The following is a 17,275-nucleotide window of genomic DNA, read 5'->3' as shown; positions in this document are numbered from 1 at the left end:
TCCTGTATGATATTTATATTGAAAGTATGCCAATTTAAGTTTGTGTTTATGCTTTTCTTGCCAATAGTAAGTTACCTCTGGAAATCTGTTCCTTTTGCTAAGAGATAAAAATGAACTGGAAACACAATGCCACAACATAGGGTAATAGCAAGATTAGTGTTGCCATCTACTGCTCCCGTTACCTTGTCCATCCACTTCCATTATTATGCAGGATATGAACCAATTCAAGAGGAGATCTTTCTTGTGACTCAGCTATGAGACAGAAATTTTAAAGTTAGCATTTTACAGAAAGAGGTTTGCATTTCTTCAGTGTTTTTCACAGCCTCAATGCACAGTATAAACAATGAATTACTTCTGAACTATAGTTGCTACCGTGATGTAGAAAGCACTTCACTCAATTCATTCACAGCAAGGTCCCACAAACAGAACCACTTGAAAAACTTCTGAAGGACATGAATGAAGCAAATGGATTTCTACAACACATGATGGTCATCAATGGTTTTCAATTACAAACATTCATTAAATTTAATTTCCGCAAACTGCCATGGTGGGATAATGAGATATATCTGCAGAACATTTGTCTGGGCTGCTAAATTGCTCATCCAATGTTATTAACATTACTTCACCATCTCTCCTGCTCTCCCCACTCCGACCCCTCCTTTCCTTGGAATATTTAACATTAACCTTGGTAATATATTAGAATGTCAGCCAGATTTTTGTGGTTAGGGGTCTAGAGTTAGACTTTGCAATGACAGAGCTGTATCTCATTGGTGATAGTGCTATGATTGAAACATGGCAACTTGTAATTCAGTCAAGCTGAGTGCAGGTCACAGTGAAAGCAGTGTCTGAACAATTATGAAAAAAATTGTTGTCAAGCTCCAAGAATTTCAGTGCTATCAACATCATATAACTACGAGGAGGTTTCCTAATTTTTTTGGTACAGAGGCATGCCTTGCTCATGCCGAGCCAAATAGCAGGCAAGTTGGGTAAGGTGGGCCTTTTCAAATGAGAAGAAATCTGCTAATGATCAACAGAGGAGTCCAAAAGATGACTTATGGTGAAAGTTCTTGTTGAGGCCAAAACTTTAATGTTTTCAAGGAGGAGTTAGTTCTTGTGCGTAAAGGGATTAAAAGGGTGTAAGGAGAAAGAAGTAACAGGGTGTTCAGTTAAATTATCAGCCATGATCACATTAAATGATGGACCAGGCTCTAAAAGTCAGGTTAACCTACTTCTGCTCCTACTTTCTATGTTTTTAATGGTTTAACACTTTTTGATAAGTTGGACAGATCTAAGGGCTTTGTGCATATTAGGGACTTAGTGTTCCTGTGAGAGGCTCTTCATTGTGATGAAAGTCTGACCCAAAGAGTTTGTTGAGAGTGACAGAGAATTATTTTTAGATAAGACAAAGATAAAGATGTGGTATATTTACAAGAGGAACTGTATGACTAGACAGATGAGCTTCCAGCATGCAGTAGAGACGCACAACACCCAGCGACTCCATGGTAGTCAGAGTATATGAGAATATAATGCATGCTTTAGACAATAGAAGTAGTACAGTCTATGGACATAGCAGTATCACCATAAAGATAATTCTTACAAACCTCCCCTGTACCCAGTTTGCTGTGATCTTTTATTTCCTGCAGTGTATATGCAGCACTGCATGCTGTACTCATGCAGTGGCATGTATGGTGTTTATACAATTCTGATATAAACTAAATCTTTTGCATTTTATGCCTCAGATAATAAGGGAAAGTACCTATGTGCATTCTCATCACCTTTATCTGTTATCTAAACTTCTTCTTATACTTACAGCTACTGTGTCCTCCTACATTGATTGCCCCATGCATCACCTCACAATTCTTCGGATTGAATTCCCTTTCCTTTGGTGCCAACCTAATCCATCAGTTGATATAATCTCACTGTCTATAGCTTTTTTTCACTGTAAAGTATTTGACCAGTTTTTGCATCATCTGCAAACTACCTTATCATGTATCCTACATTTAAACCCAACCAGTGATGTACTCCTCAAAAAGTATGGGGTTTAGCGTTGACCTCTCTGGAATGCCACTGGAAGAAACCATGAGCCACATTTGAATCTAACTTGTCATATTCCCTTTGAAGTGATTGTAATGTGGTCAGCCAAGTAAATCTCTTCGAATATGAGTTCCCTGATTAGGGCTGTTAACCTGGTCCAATTAGGGATCCCTGGCCGACAGATAAGAATAGGAATGTCAGACATTCTGTTTACTCTGAGAGCTGGCTCTGAAGGAGCTGGATCAGTGTCAAGGCCTCTCCACGTGTAAATAAAGAGTGACTAGGTGATGGGATACCAGACTCTGTTGAGTCATCTCACCCATGGATCATATGGGCTTTTACAGGGCATTAGCGCAAATTAAAAGTCAGATGTTGAAACATAAAAACTGACTGAACCAGGAAGGGGAAATTTTATGAATAAATTACTGAAGATGTATCTCAAATTCTGGAAACAACACATATGTGCAGTGTAGAACAGTTGTTTAATTTGGTCGTTGATGTTGCCCGGTCATAGGTATGTTTTAAATTTTAGCATTAATATTGGTTAATGGTATGAATTTAAGCAAAAAGCTTGTAATTCTAATACTTGTTACTTCAGTAAAGTTAATAGTGACTTTGTCTTGTACATATTGTAATATTTAAACAATGTGCAATTCTAACTCATCATAAAATTTAACTCAGCTAATATTGTGTCATTGTAAATCACACTGTTGCTGTGGTGATTATATTAGCTGTCATGCCTATCTTGATCACATGGTTACTGAACAGCGATTCTAAACACATTGCTTTACTTGAGAAAACCTCTACAGATGAGGTGGTCAAATGGAAAATTGCAGGTGCGCTGCCTCTAATTTTTGATGGTTTAGCTGCTGTATATGATACCCTCTTGGCAACAAGAGGCACCCAGAAAAATTATATCTATAATTTGATAACACAATTCTTAATTATGATATCTCATATGGTCTGTCATATCTGTCAGATTTAAAGGGGTGTATAACCCTTCAAATCTGCTCTTTCATTTAATGTGATAGGAACATAAAAACAGGATTAGGCCATTCAGCCCCTAAAGCCTGCTCTGCTATTCAATCATGGTTGATCTGTGGCCTAACTCAATATGCCTGTTTTGGGTCCATATCCCTTGATTCCCTTGCTTAATAAAAAAAATTGTCTATCTCAGATTTAAATGTAACAGTTAAATTATCATTGACCACGATTTATTGAAAAGAGTTCGAAATATCCAGCACTCTGTGTTTGGATGTGCATTCTAACATCTCCCCTGAATGGCCTGACCCTAATTCTTAGACAATATCCCTGGTTCTAGAATCTTCAACCAATAGAAATAGTTTATCTTTATTCATCCTGTCTTTCCCTGTTAATATCCTGAAGACCTTGATTAGATTGATCCTTAACCTTATAAATTCTGGAGAATAAAGGCCTAGTTTGTCTAAATTCTCCTCATAATTTAATCCTTGAAGTCCAAATATCATTCTTGTAAACCTTTGCTGTACGACCTCCAGGGCCAAAACATATTTCCTGAGGTTTGGTGCCCAGATCTGCTCAGAGTACTCTGAAGGGGGATCTAACTAGGGTTTTCTATAACTGCATAACTTCATGAAGTCTTCATACTTATACCCCAGCCCTTTCTATATGGTGGCCAGCATTCCATTAGCCTTTTTGATTCTTTACTGCATCTGTTTGTGGCATTTTAAAGAGCTACGTACCTGAACCCCCATAATTCATTGGGCATCCACTGTATTTAGCTTTGTACCTTTTAAAAAGGAATCCTGATCTATCCTTTTGTGGTTTGAAATCAATAACTTTTCATTAGCTTCTATTAAAATCTAGCTGCTACAATTTTAACCATTCATCTAATCTAACTATGTGCTGCTGCGATTTTATCCTATCATCAACACTGTGTACAATGCTGCCCAATTTTGTGCCATCAGCAAATTTGGATATTTAATCTTTTGTGCCATTATCCAAGTCATTAATGAATATTGCAAATTACTGAAGCCCAAACACAGATCCCTGTGGGACACCACTAGTTACAGCCTGCCAATATGACTACATACCCATTATTCCAACTCAATTTTCTGCTACTCAACCAATTTTTATCCAAGTCAGTAATTTGCCATGGGCTTCCACATTAGTTAACAGTGTCTTGCATGGAACTTCATCAATAGCCTTCTGAAAGTCCTTCGAATTACTTTTGTCCACCGCCTTTGACTGATGTTCAAAAAATTCTTAAAGATTTGCTGACTCTGATTAACTGAAAGTTTTCCAGGTGATCAGTTACCATATTCTTGACTATAGGCTCCAATAATTTCCCCATGAAGATGTCAGGCTAACTGCTGTAATTCCCTGTCATATTTCTTAAAGAGCAGAATGACATGAGCAAATTTCCAATCCAGAAGTACAAACTCTTAATCCAGGGAACTCTGAAAGATTATGAACAAAAACAGAAGTGGCTGGAAGCTCAGCAGGTCTGGCAGCATCTGTGAAGAAAAAAATCAGAGTTAACATTTCAAGTCCGGCGACCCTTCCTTGGAACTGATGGTATCTGGGGAAACGTCGGTTTATATGCAGAAAATAGGGAGGGGGATAGGGTAGGGAGTAAACGACAGGATAGAGCTCAAACAGAGAGAAGAGAAGTTGGACAGACAAAGGCGGTGATAACGATCTGGCTAGGATGGTGAATGCTTGAAAGATTATGGTTAGGGCATCAGCAATGTGCTCTCCCACATCCTTTAAAACCCATGGATTGAAACCATCAAGTCTTGGGGATTTGTTCCTCTTCAGTTCCATTAATTTCCTGATTGTTCAAGATTTAATTAAGCTGATTTTATTTGTGCCCTCCCTCAATGCTTTGTTAATTTTTTTGGACCTTCTGGCATGGCTGTTTTGTGACCTAACTTCACTTCATACTCTTTCAGGAGATGTGGCATCACTAGCTAGGCCATTATTTATTGTCCATCCCTAACTGCTCTTGAGAAGGTGGTGGTGAACTGTCTTCTTGAGCCACTGCAGTCAATTCAGCAAGTGGAAATCCTTAAATTGTAAAGAATACTAGGTTTTGATAGAGCGCATATAAGAGAACACGGGTCAAGTATACTGTATCTTGGACTGTGAAGAAACCTGCAACGTATGTGAATTATGAAGCTGTCATCTTTAATTTTTCCCTCTTTGTCTCTGGAAGACTCCCTCTGCCATTCCTCGAGGTGGATATCCCACTTTGTTATGAACAGCACAGCAACCAATAATAAATTGTGAGCAATTATGCAGCATAATACTGAAAAATCTGGGCTAATGCATTGTTGCTGGAAGTGCTGTTTCTGTCTGGCAGTGGCTTGGTCAGTGCTTATCAATTAGAAACATCTGCTAATGTGGTATACTGTATCCGCTGTTCCCGTTGTGGCCTCCTCTACATCGGGGAAACCAAGTGGAGGCTTGGGGACCGCTTTGCGGAACACCTACGCTCGGTTCGCACTAAACAACTGCACCTCCCAGTCGCGAACCATTTCAACTCCCCCGCCCATTCCTTAGACAACATGTCCATCCTGGGCCTCCTGCAGTGCCACAATGATGCCAACCGAAGGTTGCAGGAACAGCACCTCATATTTCGCTTGGAAACCTGCAGCCCAATGTTATCAATGTGGACTTCACAAGCTTCAAAATCTCCCCTCCCCCAACCGCATCCCAAAACCAGCCCAGCTTGTCCCCGCCTCCCTAGCCTGTCCTTCCTCCCACCTATACCCTCCTCCCATCTCAAGCCCAACCCCCATCTCCTACCTACTAGCCTCATCCCACCTCCTTGACCTGTCCGTCCTCCCTGGTCTGACCTATCCCCTCCCTAACTCCCCACCTACACTCACCTTTACTGGCTCCATCCCCGCCTCTTTGACCTGTCTATCTCCTCTTCACCTATCCTCTCCTTTATCCATTTTCTATCCGCCTTCCCCTCTCTCCCTATTTATTTCAGAATCCCCTTCCCCGCCCCCATTTCTGAAGAAGGGTCTCGGCCCGAAACGTCAGCTTTCCTGCTCCTCTGATGCTGCTTGGCCTGCTGTGTTCATCCAGCTCTACACCTTGTTATCTCAGTTTCAATACACATTGGTTTTACTAACATTGCAGGCTGGTAGAGGAGAGCTGTCAATCAGAGCAATTAACAATGGATCCTCCAGAAACTAGCCTTTGCTCGCTGGTTGTCAATGAATAATAAATGGGTCTTCATGAAGTACCTTAAACGAAGAGGTTGTGATTGACATGTGTGCTGATGTTTAAGTCTCTTGTTCCTTAAACCTCCATTGAAAAGTTACTGTTGTACTGGATTCATTGACTTGTTTAATATCCAATCCAGTGGTGACTAGTTGCTTTTAGCAATATCATCATGCATCCTTTGGAAGCTGTTGTGTTATGTCTCATGGTCAGTATGCCAGATGCTTTTAAGATACATGCCTTTGATACCAACACTGTAATACAGCATGTATGACTCTCTACAGGAAGTATTCTCCTCTTGTTGTAAACAAATAGCTTAGTATCATCTCAGGCACTTATGTGTCCATGAATTGAAATGTTTGTACATAATAATTGTAATAAAAATCCATTGGATATCAATACCACAATATCCATGGCTAGTCTCTTAGGTTCCAAGAGATAATGTAAACTTTACTGCATCAGCTGAAACTCCATGTGGAAGGCAAACTCACTGCAGAAGCTTTTAAGAAATTATTCCAACTACTACAACTATGTTGACCCTGCATTGTGGCTGCTGGTAACCTCCCACCAGGACCACAAGGATTGTGGATTATCTCTCACTTGAACCTGTGGCATTAAAAGCACTGGCCAGCCATGATGTGTAAAAGAATTTTCCATTGTTGATATATTCATCCCATGCGGTGATGAAATGACAGTGTCCTACTCTTTTGCTGAACCTTTATCACTCGTGACCCCATGTCTGTCTATCTATTCTTCCTGTATATTTAAAACATATCAGAGTGAAAAATATTTAACTGCAGTGATTGATGCTATGCCTGAATTCACAGAAATCAAAAACATTTCAGGTAAGCTCAGCAGAAAATAAATACACCTACGATGAAAGTATAGTGATCTACAGGGCAGTGCCAATGATACAGCAACAGCAGCCTGCATTTCAGCATTTTAGACATTGCATTGAGTGCCTCAACTCTCAATTTGAAGGCAACACCTGACATGTGACTGGTGGAGGTGGATGAAAAACAGATCTCAAGTCTGTAATGACAGCTTTGAGGTGAAGGTAGTATTGGATTTAAATAATAATATTTCTTTGAGGCGTATATTGGAATCTTGGATACAGCAAGCACAGAGGAAGGCCATTCAAATCATCATGCTTGAAATGGCCCTTTGACAGAACTTTTCAATTCCTCCCATTCTTCTGCTTCCTTCATAGCCCTGAAATTCACTCTTATGCTTTTTGGGCTTACATTCAATTCCTTTTATATATTTCATTTTGCTTCCCATTAAGACAAAGAAACATTTGTTTGTTTTCCCTATCAATTGCCCACACAATGACAGGCATACCTCTAATACAATGTCAAGGGAAATTCTGCCCCTCCCCTCCACTCCCCTGCCCCTTGTAAAATGATCATATCTGAAGAGCAATACTTTGATTGACGTACAGCAAGGACATGCACTTGCTGCTTATCAGTAGCGTGACATTTTTACTAATACAATGGCTATAATGGGTCAGGAAAACATATTTTTAAAAAATTTATTACCTTTCCTAACTCTTATTGCTATCTAACTATACACTGAATGAATAGACTATGTTTGAATTCAAAGCTCTAAGTTAATCAATTAGAGATTGACTTCTGACCCGAATTTCATATATCCCAAGCTAAAGTCCAATGGACATTCCATGGCAAATGGTGGAATTTGAATTCAATAAAGAGTCTGGAATTAAGAGTCTAATAATAACCATGAATCCATTGTCAACTGCCAGGAAAAACCCATCTGGTTCACTAATGCCCTTTAGGGAAGGAAACTGTCATCCTTACCTGGTCTATCGTACATGGGACTCCGAACCCATAGCAATGTGGTTGACTCTTAACTGCCCTCTGGGCAATTAGGGATGGGCAATAAATGCTGGTCTAGCCAGTGACACCCTCATCCCATGAATGAATAAATTAAAAAAAAACTACCTCCCACCTGCCCTTAAGACTGGTGTCTGTCAGATGTGCCTTTGATTCACAAATCATTCATGCTCCCTGCTGTCAGCTAAAATGGGGCTGACGAAAAAAAAGAAATAACAGAGTATGGAACTGGAAAAACACAGCAGGCCAGACAGCATTAGAGGAGATTCTGAAGAAGGGTCCCGACCCGAAATGTCAACTTTCCTGCTCTTCTGATGCTGCCTGGCCTGCTGTGTTCTTCCAGCTCCACACTGTGTTATCTCTGACTCCAGCATCTACAGTTCTCACTATCTCTGACCAAAAAAAAGGTTTCTTTTATTGTACAGGAATTACAGAACGGATATTAAATTGGGAAAGCAAAACACTCTTGTGTCATGTTGACAGGGGATGTACATATTTAATGTTAAACAAACAGCAGTATTAACAAAAAGGTAACAAGCAATATAGAGAAGCTAAATTATGTTACCTGGAGAGGGAGGATGAATTCAGCATACTTTTCACATGAGGCTTCTCTCATTCATCTAACTATTGTTTCTTATAGCTTTTGGCAGAAGCTGTGAGACCACTGCAATGCTGATACTCCATTTGTGGAGCATTTTATGATATAAGAAACCTCTTAGAGGGCAGGACCCGACCGCCTCCCTTTATCTGCACCCATCCTCCCACTCCTCTCCAATCTCCATACCTCTCTTACCCTTACAGAATGCACCTGTTGATTTTTTTCTGAATAATTCCCAGGAGAAATGACAATGAAAGCAATGTTACTGAGCTTGAGTGACTGCTTTCATTGACAAGATACCGATTAACATGGTGCTTGCATCCATTAGCTCTTGTGTACTAAGCATCTCATGTTGTTAAAAGCCATTGTTCACTGTCATTTGAGTTTTTCTCCTCTGCTAGCCTCTTTTCACCTTTTGCAGACCAAGGACATTTTCCAAAGCAAGAAGTAATAAATAAAACAGCATATTATTTGTTCTTTTCACTGATCCGTGTACAAATGTTTGCCATTCATTAGTTAAGTGCTAAGAGTTTAATAATCCTGCTTGTCACTTTCTTGCATTCATCAAACTGAAAAGTATTTGTGTTTATAATGTCATCCATGCACAGTGTGTTCTCTACTAATCACAAAACATGTAAAATATCTGTCAGGCAATAATTCACTTTCTTTACTGCTTGAAGAGATGATCTCACAGTGACGATCAGATGTGTTTTAATTCAAAATTACATTCAGCTAAGCCAAAGCAGCGTATTGGTAATTAATGATCTGGAATGCCTTGAGTCTTTTACAGCCACTTTACTGAGGCTTTTCTGAGCAACCTCTTTACAATGAGCAGATATTAACTCATCTTAGAGAATAACAGTGATAATTTCAAACGCAAGCTAATCAACTCCCCATGATTAGATGTCAGAAGTTTGAAATTATCATAGCCTCTGGAATTATGAGAAAATTCCAATTTATGTTAAAGGAAAGGTAGCCCAGATAAAACAGTCAAACCTATTTATATTTCACTTTAAGACTAAAAAAGTTATTTTTGAAAGTGTGCCATCCTCTATTCTAGGTTAAAGTCCAAATATATTGCTGATTTTGGGTGATGTAGTTTCCACACAGGTGGACATCATGGTAAGTTTCATTTGTGACCGATTGAAGCAGGAAATCCATGAAATGTCCTTTCCCTGTGATGCAGCCCAGACTGACATTTCCCCTGTTCCACCATGGAGAGTTCTAAATGAGACAGGTTTCACTGGGTTCCAGTGCAATTAGATCCTCAAAATAAAACTGTCCGTTGGTGGTGCAGCTTCAGAACTGGATTTCATATCTCATTTGGGAAAGCCGACAACATGGTGCGGGAAATTAGGGGAAAAAAACTCACTCTTGAATTCAATAAGGTGTGTTATTCCGAGACTGATATGAAAGTACATTGGTGTAAGAATGCTTCTGGCTGTTATCAATAGTTACATTTGAGAACATATCACACAGTTTGGCATTTATGTTGACATAAATATGTTGGAAATATATATGATTTAACCAGAAGCACCGAAGTGAGGAAACTTTCACTGAAGCATTTATGATGCTGCTACAAAGAGGGACCCAAGAAAATCTAATCCCATTATTAACATAGAATTAAAATTTTTAAACATTATATGCTGGATGCTGATTTATAAAGTAATACTGTAATAATTTCCCAACCACAGACATTCCTTATCTTGGTGAACATTAATGTTATTAAAATACAGATTATAAATAAATAAACAAATTAAGCAAGTGTTCTGGCACTGCAATTAAAACAAGCACAACATTTGATTCTCCTGTGGGTTGTCCCTCAATTCAAATTTTCTGTTTCAATTAGTTTTCACCTCTAAGCAGATAACTAATCGAGATGAAGCAAGAAGAACATATGTGAAGGAATTATATGGTTTTTAATTACCCTTATTTATCACCTACAACATAACAAAATATCCCAAATATTTCAGGAATGTTTTGAGCAAATTTTGTCTTAAGCAACATAAATTGATATTACAGCAGACGGTCAAAAGATTAATCAACAAAGTACCATCCTAAAGAGAGGTAGAAAGGTGCAAATGTTTAGGGAGTGAATTCCAATGCCAGGACCTAGGCAGCAGAAGGCGGGGACACCCATGGTGCAGCAATTAATATCGAGGATGATCAAGAGGCAGGAATTAGATGAGTACCAATATCTTAGAAGGATGTGGGATTGGGAGACCTTGCAATCAGAGAAGGAAACATTTAAATTTGTTTGTGTTATAAGGTCATAAGGCAGTTAACATCATTGCTTATAAATAATGATGAATAGAATTAAAGGATTTATGATGCTTCAGCTTTATTTCTTGCAATATGGAGAGCACAAGCTAGTTTGGTATATTTCAGACATTGTAGGAACTGAAAGCCACTAGAGGGCATCATGTGATTATAAGAGTTTGCTTTTGGCAGTTTTATTGAAATGTAAAGGGTTGACCTGTATTTTCTGTCTTTTCCATGAAGCAAATCTTCTAATGGAAACTGTTGGTAATGTTGACAAATAGAGATATGATCTCTAGTTTGTGGTGTAGGTTCTGTGTTACCTGTGTTATATGTTTTCCATCTCTTACTTTGGAGGTGTTGCCAGTCAGTCAGTCTGTGACAGTTTGTCTCCAGGCAGAATAGTCACTCACTCACCTGGAAATGATACTGTGTTTGGAAATGGAAGTGCTGTGAAGGGATTTATAAATGAGCGGGCGACTGATCCCTAAAACCGACTTCCACTCAGAGTTTCTAAGAGCTTAGAAAAATATGCATCAGCAGGCTTTAAACACTGTCTGTAAATTATAACTAGATTCAGACATCAGCCTGATTTTGAACTTGACTTTTTTTTAATCAGATTGATGATCTGAAAATTTTTAACATGAAAACTTGACCAAAACCCCTATTATTAAAATAAGTGACATTTTCCCCGCACTTATTGCTAATTCTAAAGATGTGATAGCAATTGATAAGGTTTTTAATGGATGCTCATCGACTAAAATGAACACATTATCACTCAAGTCATATTCCTTCTGACTGGTCTCCAGTTTGGAAATAACAGAGCGATGATCATGTTCCTTGATGTTTCCATTTTATTACTTCAACCATTAGATCCATGCATCATTATGAATTGTAAATGTACAGAACATACAAAACAGATATTTTGTTCTTTTGCTTTCATATCAGATTTTGTAATTCTGTACGTAAAGAATCTAATCCTGATTCCCATCATCTTATGCACTTTTCAGTGTATAAGTATATAAATCAGTGTTGACTTAATCGATTTGTAAGTCCAAGCAGTTCAGTCATTGAATCCATTAATTGTATTACTGGAGCACAGTTCTTCTGAGGAAGTGATTAGAAAGGTGGGTGTGAAGATATTTTAGATAGCTTTGTGGTGTTATCTGTACAATGTATTTTGAACAGAGAACTCCCTATTTTTCATTCAGTTATAAGGAGGTTTTAATTGATCTAACCAGATATCATTAACAGTACATAAATGTTGACATAGCATTCATTTGACCGCAAACATGAATTTTAAGCAAGAAAAACATCACATCAGTCTATAGCCGACATATTAATGTTTATGGACTAATAGTAAGGATGAATGTTTAATGTATTTGTATTTGGTTAGAAGCCAAACAAAGATGTCAGTTAAGTACATTTAGTATTGTTGCACTGAACCCTTTGCAAGTAATCGATGGGCTTAGATCTTAACAAAGGGTACTTACACTACCATTTTTGAATGCATAAGAATTTTTACTAGCTGCAAATGTGATGCATCTAGGTCACAAAATCTTGCCAAGGCATAGGCTGGGAATGTTGAGAGTGAGTCATTACAGAAGAGGAACAGACACAGCTATGGTTGTCCTGAACAAAAACTTACATTAGATGATCTACAATCTGGAAATTGGAACAAAACAGAAACATCATAAGAGGCCACCAAAAAAATCTGTTAACAATGCCAAATAAAATCACTGCACATCTATTTCACCTGAAGTGCAGTAATGATTCCATCTCCCTCTCTAAACTTGAGATAAGGTACCTAAAAAAATGAATAATTTTCATTTCATTTACAATCATAATACATCTTTCATTCTGAAGTTTATAAAATCAACTGTTAAATGCATCCCCTCGATACAAAATGTAATGCACATGTCTTCAATTAACACATCCTGGTTTCAACCTCTGATTCAGTTTGTAGCACTACTCTTACCTCTAAGATAACAAGGTGTAGAGCTGGATGAACACAGCAGGCCAAGCAGCATCAGAGGAGCAGGAAAGCTGACGTTTCGGGCCTGGACCCTTCTTCAGAAAAGGTCTCGGCCCGAAACGTCAGCTTTCCTGTTCCTCTAATGCTGCTTGGCCTGCTGTATTCATCCAGCTCCACACCTTGTTATCTCAGATTCTCCAGCATCTGCAGTTCCTACTATCTCTTACCTCTGATTCAGAAGATTGTGGATTCAAGTTCCATTCTGGGATTTGAGCAGAAAAATTAATTGTTAATAATTATATTCCTGTTTGTGGGAGTTTACTGTGTGCAAATTGGCTGCTGTATTTCTTACATTATAACAGTGACTATAATTCCAAAACTAATTTAATGACTGTAAAGTGCTTTGGGATATCCTGCAGTTGAGAAGAATGTAATAGAAGTACAATTATTTTCCTTCCTTCATTTGGTTAGTCTCATGGAAATAGATGCATTGAGACAATGTTGTTTAATTTATTAGAAGTAAATAAAGAGCTGAAAGTAATGCTAGATGTATTGTTATTTTTTAACGAGTGAATCCACCAATGAGTTGTTACAGGGGGGTGTATTATAAGAAGTCTTAAGGTTGTCCAAATGCAAACGATACTTATTTGGAGCTGGAATACAAATATTGACACATACTGTTAATTGGCTCAGTTTTAATTCATTGCCAGAAATCTTCTGATACTTTACAATGTCCATAGCAAAAAAAAACAGTTTCTGATAATTTGATGTTATACTTCCAAAATGGCTCATTTTTGCTTAAACTGCCCAAGACCTGAACTGTTATTTCTTTCTAGTTTCTCTTCCTTCTCCCCTTATCCCTTTCTGAACTCACCTCATCCATGAGACCCAACCCCTGTTTCCTTAATCTTAGTCCAATTAAACTACTAGCCTTTTCCATCCAGCTCCCCTGGTCAGTTGATATTAGGAACAGTTATTTCTCATTAGTTGTTGCTCCTCTCTTTCTAAATGACTGTTGTAATCCCTCTCAAAACGGCAACTCATAACACAACTATCTTTGCAAATTAAAGTTCACCTTGAACCTTGATTCCTGCGCAGATCTAAAGTCTAGATTATGTTTTCCTCTTCCAAATTCTGACCCATCCACCACTGCTCCATGCTTGAATCTCTGCCTTGGGTTTTCACCCCTTCTGCAGTATCAATGTGGTTGTGACTAAAAGTCACATGCAACATTTTATTTGACAATGCATAAATCAAATCAAAATGAAAGACCTAAAGTATTGATCCTTGTTCTTCTTGCCACATTTGTAACCTTTGATATGATTGATCGCTCCAACCTCTTTCACAGCCTCTCCACTGTTGCCCCACTGAGAGGAGCTACACTAACATGGTTCCATTCTTTGACTTATCTTCCCAGTCTCATAACATTGCCCCTGTGTTTCCCAATGATTTCTCCATGGCACTATGCTTTTTCTCATCTGCATGCTGCCCTCAGAGACCCCATCTGAAAGCATTGCATGGGTTTTCCCTTATACATTGATGATGCCCATTTCTACTTGACCACCATTCTATCAACTCAGAGTCAGAGTCATACAGCACCAAAACAGATTCTTCAGTCCAAACAGTCCATGCCAAACGTAATCCCAAACTAAACTAGTCCCACATGCCTACTCCTGGCCCATATCCCTCCAAACCTTTCCTATTCATTAACTCATCCAAATGTCTTTTAAATGTTGTAATTGTACCCACATTTACCACTTCCTCGAGAAGTTCGTTACACACACAAAGTACTCACTTTGTAAAAAAATTTCCCTCATGTCTTTTTTCAATCTTACTTCTCTCACCTTAAAATATGTCCCCTAATCTTGAAATCCCCTAATCTATGGAAAAGACAACCACCATTAGCTCTATCTATATCCCTCATTGCTTTATAAACTTCTATAAGGTTGCCTCCTAACCTCTTACACTCCAGTGGAAAAAGTCCCAGCCTATCCAGCCTTTCTTTATAACTCAAACTTTCCATACCCAGCAATATCCTGGTAAATCTCTTCTGAACCCTCTCCAGCTTAATAACATCCTTCCTATAACAGGACATCCAGCACTGGACACAGTATTCCAGAAGAGGCCTCACCAATATCCTGAACAACCTTAACATGACTTCCCCACTCCTATACTCAAAGGGCTAAGCAATGAAGGCAAGCGTGCCAATTGCGTTTTTAGCCACCCTGAAAATAAATGATGTAATCTTCAAAAATTATGTACCTGCACCCCTCGGACACTCTGTTCTACAACACTACCCAATCCCCTACCGTGAATTGTATAAGCCCTACCATTGTTTGTTGCACCAAAATGCAATACCTCACATTTATCCAGATTGAACTCCATCACCACTTTCAACCCATTGACCCATTTGATCAAGATCCCTTTGTAATCTTAGAAAATCTTTTTCACTGCCCACAATGCCACCAATTTTGGTGTTGTCGGCAAAGTTACCAACTATGCCTTCTATATTCTCATCCAAATCATTCACATAAATGACAAACAAAAGAGGGCCCAGATCTAATCTCTGTGAAACACCACTGCTCTCAGGCCTCCAGTCCAAAAAGTATCCCTCCACCACCACTCTCTTTGTCCTGCCGTTAATCCAATTATGTAGCCATTTGGCAAGCTTACCCTGAATCCCATCTGACCTAATTTGACTAATTAGTCTACCATGTGGAACCTTGTCAAAGGCTTTACTAAAGTTCAAGTAACCAACGTCTACCACACTGCCCTCATCAATCTCTTTCGTAAGTTCCTCAAAAAAAACTCAATCAAATTTGTGAGACGCTTTTCTCCTTGCATAATACCATTCTGGCTATCCCTAATCAATTTTTGCCTCTCTAAACATCCATAAATCCTATCTTTTATAATCACCTCTAATAGTTTATCCACAAACAGCGTCAAACTGACAGGCCTATAGTTGCCTGGTTTCTCCTTACAACCTTTCTTAAACAAAGGTACAACATTAGCCACCCTAGCCTTTTTGTCATCATCCAATACTAGATGAACAGAAATGTATTTAAGTTGACCACTGAGAAAATGAAATCTCATCTCTTCAGTTCTCACCATGAGATTTGCTCCCTACCAATCACTCCATCCCATTCCAAAAGTTTACTGCTGAATTGGATTGCTTGCAACTTGGTATTAGGTTTGAACTAGAGATGAACTTCTCTCCACATATCCATGCCATCACTAAGATTTCCTATTTCCACCTCTGTAATAGTATACAAGTCTACTGCTGCCTCATCAGGCGAAGCCCTCCATCGATGCCTTTTCTAACTGTAGACGTGACTACCCACAATGTTCATCCAGCTTGTTTTCCATGTACTAAATCAAGGTCCTTCAAAAATCCCAATGTCCATAAATGTCTCATGTTCTGTTTACTCACTTCTTCTGTGCTCACTGATTTAGTCTAGCTCCCAAATATGCAAACCTCAATGTTAAAATGTTCATACTTGTTCAGATATCTTTCCATGGACTTACTAAGTCTGTAATCTGGTTCAGCCTCATAATCACCCAAGACATAAGCATTCATGCACCTCTGACCTCTTGATGATCCCCAATGTCAATTGTTCCAGCATGCTTTCAGCTTCCTAGGCTTTGCACTCTAGAGTTCTCTCCCCAAGCCTCTTTAACTGTCCATCCCTCTTATCCCCTTAAGATTCTTCCTAAATCTGCCTCTTTGATCAAGATTTTCACCATATAGCTTACAATCACCTTATGTTGCTAAATTTTACTTGTAAATTAAAATAAGATTGTGTTATTTTATGCTCCTGTCAAGTGTCTTGATACACTAAATGTATGACATAAATACAAGTTGTCGTTATTATTGTAACTCAAGGCTAATTCAAGAAAATGTTCTGAAACATATAAGCCACCATTCTATCAGTAAAACTGAACTTTTAGCACTTAGTTCTGCAAAAGCAAAAAAAAACTTCTCATACCCTAGGAGTAACCACTCATGCTGCAATTAGCATTGCAGCTTTTGTGGACAATATTTATTCTCACTGTGAAGCAAGTCCAGGCTGTTCTTTTGACTTTGCCCAAATTACTTTGATGTTCTAATTACTGACTGGTTTTCCACAAATAACTGCATTATCAACTCTGGGTATAGGCAGTTGGACTTTCAAACATTACACATCAGGCGTATTTGGGATGTTTCTCCTTGGCATTTGAAGAATTCACTTTTTTTTAATGTAACTGAACCAGAATCACAATTGCCTGACATTGTGAATGAGTCAGTGTTGTGTTCTAAATAAGAACACAATAACACTATGTTTCTTTCCAGTATTTAGGCTT

This window comes from Rhincodon typus, chromosome 6, assembly GCF_021869965.1.
Source record: "Rhincodon typus isolate 14 chromosome 6, sRhiTyp1.1, whole genome shotgun sequence".
Taxonomy (NCBI): domain Eukaryota; kingdom Metazoa; phylum Chordata; class Chondrichthyes; order Orectolobiformes; family Rhincodontidae; genus Rhincodon; species Rhincodon typus.
Note: the sequence above shows the minus strand (reverse complement) of the source record.